At 41.4% G+C, this 14,364-nt stretch overlaps 1 protein-coding gene across 1 annotated transcript in view; it reads left to right on the top strand.

Annotated features, from left to right (window-relative positions):
• The first annotated feature begins 825 nt into the window (after positions 1–825).
• Positions 826–14,364, top strand: part of nkx2.2a (NK2 homeobox 2a) — a 28,285-nt gene continuing 14,746 nt past the window's right edge. Inside the window, exon 1 of the mRNA XM_031847925.1 lies at positions 826–871. The gene's annotated coding sequence lies outside the window, so the exon portion shown is untranslated. The remainder of the gene's footprint in view (positions 872–14,364) is intronic.

Below are 14,364 nucleotides of genomic sequence, written 5' to 3'. Positions count from 1 at the left end.
GCTACTGACCGACCAGTAGAGTTAACAGAAAGCCAGAAATTGGTACATTTCCAGTAACTACAGGGCTCCAAATTATCATATGATACATAAGGTTTGCTATTCCAATTCTAAGTTGAAGCTTTGTAGTAAAATACTTCCAATTGTGTTATGTTTCTGTAGATAACAGCTGTCACTGTGATGACCCTCTGCCTATTTCTTGGTTTGTGTGGCTGCTTCCCTTGCAGAGGGTCATCAGTGAAATGGCAGCACCATGTGCTCATCAGCAACACTGGCAACACCTGGGCGCGTTGTGCCAGTGTGCTCTTTTAAAAACCCTCCTGGAGTTCAGGTGTTGTTTCCCTCTCCTCTCTGAGACACCCGTTTGGTTTTCGGGTGAGATTATGGTTGCTGCTGCACCATTAAACATTGCCTACAGGTTCACTCATGCACTCTCCTACTCTGCTGAACGCATTGATTCCACATACTGCTGATTGTTTAAGTATAACTCATTCATTGGTTCTGTGCGTCTCCCTCTTTTGTCATGGCCCTGTGGCCCAGTCTGTGACAGCCACAAATGTGTGTTAGCTGGTATGACTCCCATGCTGAGCACCCTGAGCCATTTCTACAGAAATTTCCAGTTCCTTCATACAGCACACTCAGATAGACGCGGAAGTATTATGAAAGAGAGAGAGAGCATGACCGAGCTTTATCGCCAGATTGACAGAATCGAGACCTTGGAGTGAACTGCCTCTCTTTTGGGGGAGTTTACATATAAACACCTTTAACATGCAGGTGGAAATACGGGCCACTAGTGCTAAACAAATAGTCCTGGTCTAGAGTTCTGGGCTTTTTGCAAACAATGGAATTTTTCACATGATCTTGGACTTGAATGGTAAGAAAAATCTTTACTTTTCACTGGTACAACACACTTAAATCAAAGTGTTGACTTGTTTGCGGAAATTGATTGAAACTAGCTCCATATCAGTGATGAAGGGCTGCAGAAGCCCGTCCAGGTCATTCAAGTCTGGTCGGTTTGTTTGCTGCTAATTCCAGTGTTTTCATACAACCCAACCTCACATTCCTACATATCTGTGCTACCTGGTACAAACACGCCACCGTCTGTGTGGAATTGGAAGTTGCTCACATGATCTTCTACCTAATGCTGATACTCAGACAGTCTTTTACTCAGCAGATTATTTGAACACTTTAAGTTTGAAAGGAATACATTTGTGATTAAACAGTGTTTTCTCCAGATTTACACTTTTTTAAATGTACGTGTATCTCAATTACGAACCGCACAAGCAGTTTATTGTTGAGGGGGGGTTGAGTTCAGGGAGTTGTGATATATAGGCAAAAAAACATTGAGTAAGCTGCACTAAAAACTCTTGTGGGCTTTGGCTTTTTTGTTATTTAGTTTATTTGCTGTTTAAATTCAGAGCAAAGAAGTTGAGCAGTTTCTTGAGAGGTTCATCTCAAATTACACACCATTGTAGTGTATCATCCAGTAGATGGCAGCATAGGCTCATAGAACAGTATGTGCATTTGTTCTGGAAGCAAGGCTCTTCTTTAACCCTTTTTTCTCTTTCTACTTTTTTCTTATGATTTAACTCATTTCTAAGAGTAAACACACCCTTTTAAATAGGGTGTGTTTGTGTAATTCTCTCAAAACTAGAATTAAAAATGTGTTGGGATAACCCCAAACCATGAACATGACATAGAGATGGACTCAGTCTGTGAGGTTGCCAGAGGGTGGCAGTCTTCACCCATCTTTTCCCATCTTTTATCGCCATGTCTTTATGGGATGAGAAAGGAGAAAACAATGACTCAAAACAGCAGGCTTCTTCTCTCAAATGCTAAACTGCAACAGTCTACCACTTTCATGATTTTATTATTGTGTCCGTTAATACATTTTTTATTTGGATTGTGTTTTGCTAGACTGTTAGTGTGATTTATTCGTAAAAGAAAATAATGCAATGTACTGCATACATGATTGTGTAATAAAAACGATCATTCTATTGGTATTAACAATTCTGCAGGACTTGTTTGAATTCAAAACCTTTTAAACTCATCAACATTTGGGCTCAACTCTTTTTTTACAATTTGGTATATAGTTGTTACAGTGATGGTTCATGCAGCCAAGGTCCTCTTCTGATTAGAATAGGATTCAAGTGATGAAAAATATGACCCCACATTGTCATTGTTAATCACTTCACCTCCTTTCATGAAAAGTGTCTCAGATGCCGGACAAAAAGCTGCAGAGACCACACATTTAGCTGAGTTCAGGGAATGTAATATCTTTATTACAAATGTCTGCACGGAGCTGCGCTGAGAAGTTGAAAAGACACCTCTGATTGATAGGACACTGTATGAAAACAAAAAAAAAATATTGACAGCAAAGCCAACATTTCTCATCGGGTTCAGCAGTGTCAGCTTCCTTTTCTCTCCATCCTTCATCCGCTCAACCCCGTCCCCTCCACGATGAAAGTCGAACAAATCTGCTGACATTGATCCTGTCTCCTCGGCTGGCCTAATTTCATTTCAGCCTGAGAAAGACGGCTATCTCCAAAGATCTTGACAGACAATTGTATTTACTATTTTCTTTTCACAAGCCAATAAAGGGGGAGCAGTTATTGCATCAGATTATATGAAAAACCGTTTAATGATTCCAATTTATAACTCTAGACTGAATAATGATACAGTTAAGAGCTGACAGGCCGTGATAAATGAAGGCTCATATAAAACATATTTAGTGTGAAGAATGGCTGGAGATGAATTGCACAGTGATACAAACTCATGATAAAGAACAGTAAGAGCCACTAGAAGACTTAATAATGTGCTATTCATTTTGAAGTGATTTTGCTGGTTAATAAAAGAGCACAAATTAAAAATATATTTATTGTAGGAAGACGTCTGGGAATATTGCCCCCATGTCTCCAGACACCCACCCTCACCCAATCTAATCGCTCCCCATCTCTTTAGATTGAACCTATCAAATCCTCAGTTTCCCTCTCCATCACTGCTGACTCTCGGTGTATTTCACTGTCTGTAACTTGCTTGATTTAGTGCACGAATATGATTCTTCCACAGCATATATTAGCTTGTTCTCTGAAGGGACTGGCAGCATCGTTCATGCTGTTGTTTGGGCTGCTGAAATTTAAACCCATAACACAGTGACAGCTACACAACGAAGCTAAATTACCAGCTAGGTTGTGTATCAGTCAGGCTCATTGTGCAAGATGTCATTGATTTTGCAAATGTAAGTGGTCGATACCAGCATCCTTGAATTGCGGCGGGCGAACACATAGAGGGTACACATATCATTCAAAGGGAAAAGACTAATGTGTGTTCTCTGTTGCTGAATGTGATGGAAAGCCGTGGTCAAGTGGTGAACTCTTTAAAATCATGGTCAAGGACTCGAGTCTATTTGATGGTACTGGACCAGATAATGTGTAATATCTGTAAGGGTCTTTTCACTGAGAGATAGGACTTTTAATTTACTACATACAATGTCTGCCAAAATTTCTATACATTGGCGCATAACTCTGATGTTACCTGCATGTGCTCTTCCACTTGTTTTGTATTATTGCAAAGGAAAAGAAGGTCATCGTCATCCTTTTTATTTGTTGTTTGAAGCACTCTAAATGTGATATATCCAGAGCGTTTAAAGGGAATGCGGTGGTACAAACGATCCACAATTGCTTACCTGCAGCCAACAACGGCTGCCCCCACCCTCAGGTGGCTTATGTTACATATACAGACCCTCACACACTACTTGTCGCCTCTTTGTTGCTCAGATTGAGGCATGCGGAAAGCAAGGACAACATCGCCCCATCCATCCGTCCGCCCGTCCGTTTTTCGAGACGACACACGAATTTGAATGATAAAAGTGCGGAGCTAATGAGAAAATGTAAATGAGACTAAGGACAGGCGGACACAAGCCTTCATTTGATGAACAAGAAATGAGAAGCGAGGTAAATTATCCCAGGATCATGTTTGCGGTGACACCTGAGAGACGGATGAAGTAGTGGCCATTGTTTTTCCCTCTATGCAGATAGAGCAGGGGCAGAGGAACGGTGAGGGGAAGCACATCAGGATGGGTGACCCCCAGCTCTGGACCCCCAGAATGAGACATGGATCAAACAGAGGGGTTGAGCGGTCTGTTGTGTCCATGTGAGCACACCCTTTGACACTGACACAGATTAACACAGACCACGCACTCACAAATGAATATTGCATAAAGTACCATTTAGAATAATACTAATAGTTTTGGCATGTGTGTCATTCATATAAGCTTCAGTACCATATTAGTAGGAGGCAGTGGGCTGCAAGGTGTCACTAATGTATTACAGATTCTGGTCATTTCTATCCATACGGTCACGATTCCCCTTATAATCAAAGGTTGATAAAAGTTAATGGAAATACCATCAAATGATAAATTTAATCAACCCAGGATGGTATTTTTAGCGATATGGCTCCAGGGTTGGCAATGTCCGCTTCAGATTTTAATAAAACATCTCATGGATTGCCATGGAATTTGATACATCTTCGCATGAGGGTGAATCCCAATGACTATAATGATCCCCTGACTTTTTTCTGTAGCGCTACCAGCCAGTTTTTTACTTATCCTGTGAAATATCGCAACATCTACTGGTTTCACTGGCTCAAACATTTGTCAAAATCAGGTCAGCATTTTCAATTTGCCCAATAGTTTGGTTTATGACCAAATACCTGCCGAACTAATTACATTCCCTTTCGCCTCAGCTGCATTTTGTGATCAGTGCTGCTTAGCATATGTTAGCATTCTAAGCATCGATGGTGACCATGGTAAACATCATACCAGCAGCATGTTAGCATTGTCACTGTGTGCATGTTAGCATGCTGACGATAGCATTGAGCATAGCTGTAGACTCTTGTCTTGTTGATTATTGACCATTTTCTTGGGGATACAGTCTGGAGAAGCATATGTTATTGCACCCTGCTGAAAGATTTTAAGATATCTATACTGTAAATGAACACGGTGTAACTCTGAACTACGCTTAGCAACCTCTTTTTGGACCCATCTTTCTGAAACTCTCCCAGTTGTAATAGGTTTTAAAATACATGCAAGCGGTATTACCAAAATGTTATCCTTCTCATAAACCCTCAAGCACCCCCATGCAAGGTATATCCCAATGTGTTTGTGTTGTAAATGGTTTTTAAAAAACGATAATGATGATTACGTGTCTACGGACAGTTTAGTTTGCTAAAGAGTCGACAATAGAGGAAAGTGAATCAACTCAATACAGAATCAAAGTATCTAATTTGCCAAAAGATAATTGACTCAACAGTACAGTCGGATGAGGGAAAGAAAGCGGAAGGAAGTGAGTAATAAGGGTAGCAAAACAAACCAGGCAGAGGCCTATAAAAATAGAGCTTCTTCCTCTCAACAGCCCCTCCTTGAGATGCAGATCATCCGTGATCACCTGGTAGTTCCGGACACAGGGAGGGCTAAGCTCGCGTCGACCTCTCATAGACAGCCTAGCAACACCCTGTGTCCTTATCCCTCTGGACACCCACACACTGCCTCTCTCTTCTTTGCCACCTCCCCCAGGCCTCCCACCCAGACCCTCAGTCCTTGGATGAGACCCCAGGCCAACGGTGAACAAGGGGCTCCTGAATGGGCCCTGGACTGTCCTTTGTCTGGCCCTACTGCAGAGTCCCTTTATTTACACAGTCTTTAACGCTGTATGTTTTCTTGTCTCTTAATTGCATTGGCCTTTGCTGCCCCTTGGTCAATCAATACCATCTCCCCAATGACATCAGCAACTCTATTCACCGAGGCCTTTCCAGGTGATGGGTGTTTCGTGGGAGAGCTGGTGTGGGAACGAGCCTTGTAAATGGACCCACTGCCCTCTTTCTCTCTCCTTCCATTACTGACCCTATACTGTGGGTGTATATATATCGTGTGTGTGTGTGTGTGTATATACTGTATATATATTTGTATACCAGAGACATAACATACCATGCAGCATGCAATATCTGTATATTTATGTGGGTTTCTAACTATCAATCCTCAGTGCCTTTGTTAATTCCCAATTGAGGCACTCATCATGCAGACATGTGGCGTGTGGAAGAGGGTGTGTCTTCTTCAGCTGCAGGCTTAGCACTCTGGAGTCCATAGGTGCAGCTCACTATATGATAAGTCTGGCTGATGAGACAATCAGTGCCATCAAAACAATTTTGCCGACCCTTGACTCTGGAGAGAGAGGGAGTTGACATGCCTTTACCAATGCTGAGTGTGTGTGACCGAGCACATTAATCATAAGAGGTCTAACCCTCTCCTGTGTCCAATTCGCCGATGATTCTCTCGAGCAGCACCATGGCAATGTTTAGACAGAGCCGGACATAATTATCTTTTTGTGTACTTTAATAAGGAGACATCCGAGTGTTCAGACGACCACAAAACTACCGTACAGTGATATTATCCCCTTCATTCTGTGTAATTAAAACATAAATAATTAAATGCCACTAACTAACATAACTGGTATGCAAATTTGAAGAACACAGGGATTTTTCGCCAAATGGGAACCATTTAAAGTTGGCCTTTGGAAATGTTATTTTGAATGCAATGTGATGGTGCTGTTTAATTTGAAGAGGTACTTATCTCAAAGTCAACATCTTACTTCTGTTTTCCTGACGCACACTCAGTCACCATATATTAGGCAGTAGCCTGGCAACCACAAGAGTAGAGTCGTACCAAATGGATATGTTTGCAGTATGCCAGGCCCAGTGTGCTCCTCACCGCTGACCCCGCCTGCCATTTTGTTTCTGTCCTGCGAAGGTCTCAGTGATAAATGTTACCTTGTCTCAGCAGGTGTGCCTGGATGGAGGGCCCTGCCGCACGGAGGGGGTCACCAACCCCACAGTGTTTCCCCCCATTTATTTGAATAATGGGCCATTAGGACGGCTGGATATCCAATGTTAAAGTAGCTGTATGTATCTCCTACATAAAAGACATAATTACCTGAGAGAGGGAGGATGTGTTGGTGCACACTTTTCCTCAGCCAGGGAGCACACACTCCTGCCATTAGGTGGCGACAGAGAGAGGTTTATGGGTGAAGGCCATGGCTTACACACAAGCATTACCACAACTGTGTCAGACAAATTGAGTCAGGAAGTAAATGTCTGAAAAGGCACCCATGGAAATCCAGATGAAACTCTGACATATTAGCAGATTTTTTTAGGGAAAACACATAATGTAGTGTGGATTTCCACCTTGGTTTCGAATTTAGACACCATTGCAGCTTGTCCTTTTTGAGTCAGGAGGCACTTATTCATGTTTTAATTCAAATTTATTCAAATGGAGGACAGAACATTCATTCAGTATCCAGAGTGAAGGTTTCTCTAAAACTACAGTATGTATCTTTCAAACTATTTTCAGGCAATTACTGTTCTTGTTGAATTGCATAGTATCATGGTGAACAGAGAGTGTGCAATTTTTAAACCTTTGGCTTGCTGAGAGATAGAGTTGTCCTTTTTGTTCGGCATTGTGGCTCCTTTTGCCTTTCATAGTTCTAGTTCAAGAGAGACTTGCCATGCAGTCAATGGATATGTGGATTGGAAATTTGAAGTGGTATTTATATGAAGCAAAAAGATTGCCAATTAAGGATAAGCTCTTTATCATTTATTTGCCCTTGGGGTTTTATTCCTCAATTGCAATCACCTTATAAAAGCATCCTTTTAGCGCAAAGAATAGAAGCCCATTTTCATGACCTCCTCTAATGCATTTCCATCCATCTCCACTGCCTCGAAAAAAGTTTTCACCTCTCCACAAAACATGTTAATTGCCACCGTGGGCCGAGTATAAAGAAAATATCTACACGTTAATTATCCAAATATGTTGGCAACCCATCTGCAGACAGCCATTGAAATTACTAAATCGTGTTTTCTCCTTTTTCGTCTTTCATTTTGGACACATTGTTAGTCAAAAGGCTTCAAAAATGTGCAGATGGGTAATCCTTGTGTCTGCAAGGAGCAGCCTGGTTCAAGGTGAATGTTTCATGCCCCTAAGCCCTTCTGTTTCTCTCCATTGTGCTATTTAGGTTACATATCCTGATGGGATGTTCACTGTACTCCAATAGGGACTTTCCTTGCACACATGCAGACACGCGCACGCACACTGCACTACATACAACTATACTAAAACCTCCTCACAGCAAAGCTTGGCCTTCACTGTGTAATGACTGTTGTCATTATTAATGTAATTGCTGCCATTTGTAGCGAAGAAAATGCATTCCTGTTCACCATAGAGGAACCAACAGTTATGCGGACATTTTAACTTCAAACTTCAAAGAGCTACACAGCGTGTGCCACAAGAAGAAATCTTTAACCTCCGCAGTTTTACAAGGAAAAATAGTTGAGAATCCCCTCATGGTGGTTAAAAGACATTCACGTCCCGTTTTAAAGCTTTGCCATAACTTGTTATCTTTCCTAAAAAATGATTTATCATCGTGACAACCTTGGTCCAAAATGCCTTCAAGAAATTGATGATATTTAATCTCACTTATATTACAACATTTTGTTGGATACCCAGTTTCATTGATGAGCAACTCTGATTATTCATTCACCTGTTCTCAAATTGAGTGGGACGTAGTAAAAATACCTGCTCTCCTATTTCAAATCTCGTTGTGCTCCAAAACACTGGCAAAAAAACAAAGCCTACTGATGCAGTGGGTTTGGAGATAACGACCCATTAACTGTTCCATCTTCTGTTCAAAATGTCTCATGTTTACGGTGCAACATTCACTCACAAATTGTGTTTATCTTCAATAAAAGAAATGACTGGAGATTCAGAGAAACAAGGTCTCAACTAAGTGCAGCAATTCTTTCCTTTTTTTCCAAGCAGGTTAGCTTTTGAAAAAGAAATCTCTAATCGGGCTAAAGAAAATCATCCTTCCATGTCAAATGTTTAATGGATTTCTTCACTTCTCCCTGCAAATGGCTATTTTTCAATGGTGCTTTGAAATGTTACAGAATTGTGTCCTCTATAGCTTGAGTATAGATTTCACTACAGTAAAACTAACTTGTCAAACATCTCAGCAGATCATTACCAAAAGCCTACAATACATCTTAGAGTTCTCGAAGGCATCCTCAATGCTGCATTGAAGTAGCCTACAGTGCTGTAGAGAAAGCAGAGTTAAAGTGTGCTTGTGGTGTATGCCCACATGCTATTCACTTCCCCTGTCATGCAGGTTCTCAAGGTAAAGTGGCTGAACAACCAGACCTCGCTGAACATCGCAGTACAGTTACAGTTACAGTTATATTTCCTGCTACTTATATCTGTCACTTGTATCTTTTTGAAGAACATGTGTATGTTGAGATTGCCATCTGCAGTGTCTTAAGAAAAGACTAATGCGCCAGATTAGCAACAATTCATCATTTTGTTCTCCTGGTAAAAAAAAATCTTGAATAGAGTATGCCACAGGGATCTTACATACAGTATGTTTTTTTTCAGCAAGAAACATTTGTAATAAAATGGCCTTGAGACATCCTGCTTTCTAATTCAACATGTTTTGTCCATGCAGTACTATTCAAATCCGAGTCATATTCTTCCTTCCCTACTTCACTATCTGCCTACCGCTGAAGGTAACAGTCCATATCCTTGCAAAGCTTTTCAATCTTTGCTCCAAAGCTGCTCTGTGCAGCCGGAGTGATGGCAAGGACGAGCTCGCCCATCATGCAATGATCTGTCCTTGACTCGTGCCCGTTTTATTGTTTCAATAGACGCCGGAGGTCTTGAAAGACCAAAGCAACCTGACTGTTGCTCTCTGCATTTTCTTGAGATCTCTCTTTTTCAAATTCACTTTGGAATCAGTTTGGTTGTGCAGATTGACACACAGCTGGCTGCCTTGAGACACTGTTCTATTTTTTTAGATGTGCTCTTCACTTCTGGGTTTTATTCACCACATGATTTGGTTCTCCACCCTTTTCAAAGAATGGAGAAAGCGCTTCACCTTTGAAGTCGTGATAACTGTGATTTGAGCCAGCTCCTCTTTTTTTCACTTTGGATGATGGCTATTGTCCACAGTGGTGGAATTGTTAGGTCCTTCTTGCTTACTGATATGCACCAACATAATGCTCCTTTTATATATCTATTGAATTAGAAAGCAGCCCCACAGTACCTGGCCGATGCTTTACAATTTGTTCACCGTAAATCACAGCCCTGATGTGTGAGGGAGAAGTCCAGCTTCTTCATTTGCCCTCACGTCTGTGGCTAACATCCACACCAGCTGCCTTTTCCGACGGTACCTGACTCATATATAGTTAAGTGAAAATTTTGATGGGGTCAATTCTTCTTTATCATTTGAAGCTCACGGCTTTTAAAGCGTCTGACCTTGACTAGGGTGTTTTCTTTGTACCCACATGCCACAGGGGCTAAAATGCTATCAGAATGTGTCCACTAAGTACTGTGTTTTTTGGCCATTGGCCTCCGAAACAGGGTTTACAAACAGCTATATGGCTCTCCAAGGCCAAGCACTGCCTTGTACCAGATGCTTAGCACTGGAGAAGAGATATTCATGCCTAAAGTTATTCATGTCAAGTAATGTCCACAAAACCCTTCCATGCAACCCATAAATCTAATATTTCTTAAGAAAATACCAGACGGAGTGCTTGAAAAGAACTTTTTTTTTCTCACTCGGCTAACACTTTGAGAGGGTTCATACTATTTGTTCCCTCCCTTCACTTCCTCTCCAGTAGGTAACACAACAGGGCAAAAATGTTAAGACCAATCGCCCTGTACACTCCAGAGCTCCTCCAATTCACAATGCACCGTTGTCATTTAAGAATATGGTAATATTCACTGGTGTGCAGAATTGAGCACTTTGTTGGAAAACAACCCATCTCCTCTACTTTGCTTCACATCTCTTGAAGGGCTAAAAACACCCATTCACTCACCTTAACACTAAGGGCTTGGTGAGCAAACGCTAAACCTCTCTAAGTGCATGTATTTGTGAAGAAAAATTGCTTAGCCTTCTCCATTGATAGGACCGGCTATCATCATGTATGAGTCTCGACCAGCACAAGTGAGCCCTCAGGTTTAATCAAACTTTTTTTTCCCCTCTCTTTTTTAAAGTGTATCTTCCAATCAACCCAGTCTCTGCGGCATTTGTGTGTGGAGAAGCTCTCCCTCTCGTCGTTCTCCTCGAGTGGTCGATACATTAAAACTTGAACTGATTGATTTCAGAATGCCGTGCCATCAGTGTCCTCGCGCAGCCGTTAACTACATCTGAAGTATCTTAGTCATCAAGCTTTAGGCCAGGGATTGATAGTAGCTTGACCGGCAGGGCCTATCTTACCCATCCTTTTTCAGGAGACCTTGTATTTAGCACCCAGAGCACTTGTGGCAAATCTCAAACAGCACAAGGGTGTTCACAGAGCGGCTGAGTGGAAAGCTTTTTCTCATTCGTCTGCACCTCATGAATAAATTCCAACTCTAACTAACTACTTTGCCTTAATGTGGAATTTCAAACGAGGTATGAGGTCAATTTATTTATTTGTATTCTTTGCATCTTAGCGATACTCTTGAACACAGCGATGGCAGCGAGGATAATCTCTGTCTTTCATCAGCAAAGTGGCCCTGCACAAAACCCATCAGTAATGGACTCACTATTGATTGACGGTCGCTCCTGCTCTACTAGGCAACACCATTATTATCGCGCGTAGATTCCAGACTGCCCACAATAAAATTATTGTTTTGATTTAAGGTATCCACCCACCCCAAGGTGTCATAATAGCACAACTGGTGTTTACTTATATTGCTTTCTTCCTCAACAATTACTGTCATCATTTTTACACCGAGCAGATATTGCCAACCTTTGATACAAGAGAGGGTGGGAAATGTTGCCGCTGCACGTGCAACATGTGGAATGAATAGTGCTGAAGAGAATCAAGACATTGTTATGAAAACGGCCATTAAATAAAATACACATTCTTTTGTGTTTTAACTAGTTGTGTTTGTAGAAATTGTGATGTGCAGACTGTTTTCCACAAAAGCATGTTCCCTATATCGTCTACTTAAAAATGTTGCCTCATATTTTGCGCAACGGTGTCACACAGTGGATATTTTATTTACTCATATGACCTTATATAATACTTATATATTTAAGTATTACTATTTGCTGATTTTGTCTTATAGACATGTTGAATTCAGATGATCCAGTTGTTAGTTACTAATATATTGGCGCATAGTTTTTAGGCGGTTTTCTTTTTTTCATTCTACCCGATTTCACATTATGTGTGTAAGTGTATTACATGGTCATAGTATCCATCTAACAGATGTGTAAAATACTTTTTACATTTGTGTGTGTGTTTGTGTGTGTGCGTCTTTAAGGCAGATCGATATAAATATAAAGATGCATGCCTTAATTGTTGTTTTTATTACCACTATTATAATTATTGGTGTTTTTTTGCACCTAAAGTCCTCGTGAGCGGAGACTCCGGAATTTATTATCTGACTGACATTTTCTGTTGCGGCCTAAGCACACACAGTTGCGGGTGTGCAGTGTCGACACATGTGGATCTATGTTGCTAACATTATGTGTTAGTAGTCTGCCTCGTGGGAGATGCCCGGGTCTCCAATCGTTGTGAATTGCTGTGACCTTGGTTATCAATCATTGCATCAGGGTATCTAATGTAAACGCAACTGTGGCGTGGATAACATGCCACATCTGCTCTTTGGACGGGGCTGCTTCTTGGTTACCAAGCGATTTATTAGAGAGCCCTGTGTGAGGAATAATAGGTCGCAGTAAAAAATATCAACCGGCAGCTCCTCCATAGGCGTATACAATTATCTCCTAAACAGGCTGTTGTAACATTATCACTCACCTACATTATACAGCAGATACTTTCGTGTCCCCAAAAACATCCCAAAGAGAGAGAACTAGCTGCGCCGGGTTAAAAGCACCGTCTGCAGGGAGCTGTGTTTGCGCTCAAGACCAATTTATTGCCGATGAACATATGGCCAATATTTTTTCTCACGTCATAGCAAGGGGAAAACAAACACCATGCAATGTTAGCCAGTCAGCAAGAGCAGAGCCACTTGGCCAGCTATGCAAACGCTCTTGGACAATATGAGAAGAGAAGCACTTGCTTTCTGGGTATATAAACCACATCAGGCTTATCTCTGCATGCACTCCTGACTCCCATTTGGAGATATTTCATTAACTCTGCACGCTGTCTTAACGCTGGCAACACATTCAGGCCCCCTCCCGTCTAGGTAAGCGCACTGGATGCTCCACTCCGTTTGCATACAGTATTTATTTTCTGTTTTTACAGCCTAATAGAGGCTGCTTACTTTCTTTTGCTGCTATTTTATGCGCATCAGCGCACATCTTAGTCATTGAGTGTAGACAATCCAGCTCGTTTGGACTGTTTCATGCTTTTTCAGAGTGCGGGTCTGTGCGTTTGTTTTTTTTAGCCTACTGTAGTTGGTGAGCATTACGCACTCACGTGGTGGACAATATCGTTGAGACTGCACATGTGAGCGTGGCCTGCACCCTCATGTCCGAGCTCAATCAGGAGAATTGTTTGGAAAAGAAGAATTTTAAACTATGTTTAACCAAAAAAAATCAGATATGAGAAGATTCACATGGCTTCTTCAACAGCCAACCAAAACACAAATGATAGATAATAGCTTCCACAAATGGTGCGCTCACGAGGTTACACCATGCCTGATTTACTGAGGAACATCAGTGTATCTTAATGTAGGGTGGACATGGATGGGTGTGTTTGCCTCCATGGGAAGTATCAAACGTACGTTATATTATTTACATCATAACGTGTGTGATTCCACTGCATAGCCTATGTTCGTATTGACTAATATAAGTTGTCTAATTGGGTGCACACAATAAGCACCTCCTGTTGTTTCCCAAAGTTGCCGGTAGAGACCGCTAGAGCTCTACAGATGTCAACAGCTGTTAATGTTATTACTGCACTCACACAAAGACTTCCTAACAAGGAGGACAAGTTGTCTGTACTTGTGTCAGTAGATCAGGTTCTCCTGGAGAGGATGATTTATTCATTTGTTTATTTATTCATACAAATGCCCCACACAATACAACAAATAACAGTTGTCCCCTTTTTAATTCATCTGAAAAAGTCGAGCCAGTTTTCCCTCCTTCCTGCCAATGTCAGTGTGATATTGACATGGGAAGTGATTAAAAAATAATAAACCCCTTTTTAGCAATTCGTCTTACACAGAAAAAGATTACAACGAATGGCACAGCGTGGCATGAAATTCACCGTTACAAATAAACTGGTGGTTTAACAAATGAAGGCATCTCCTCGGGCCATGGGCGCACTGCTATAATCTCGCCGTGACATGTTTAATCATGAGAGGAAAGGAGA

The sequence above is a fragment of the Anarrhichthys ocellatus genome, unplaced genomic scaffold (genome assembly GCF_004355925.1).
Source record: "Anarrhichthys ocellatus isolate YVR2014 unplaced genomic scaffold, GSC_Weel_1.0 scaffold7, whole genome shotgun sequence".
NCBI classification, from domain to species: Eukaryota; Metazoa; Chordata; class Actinopteri; order Perciformes; family Anarhichadidae; genus Anarrhichthys; species Anarrhichthys ocellatus.
Note: the sequence above shows the minus strand (reverse complement) of the source record. Positions and strands in the feature narration are given on the sequence as shown.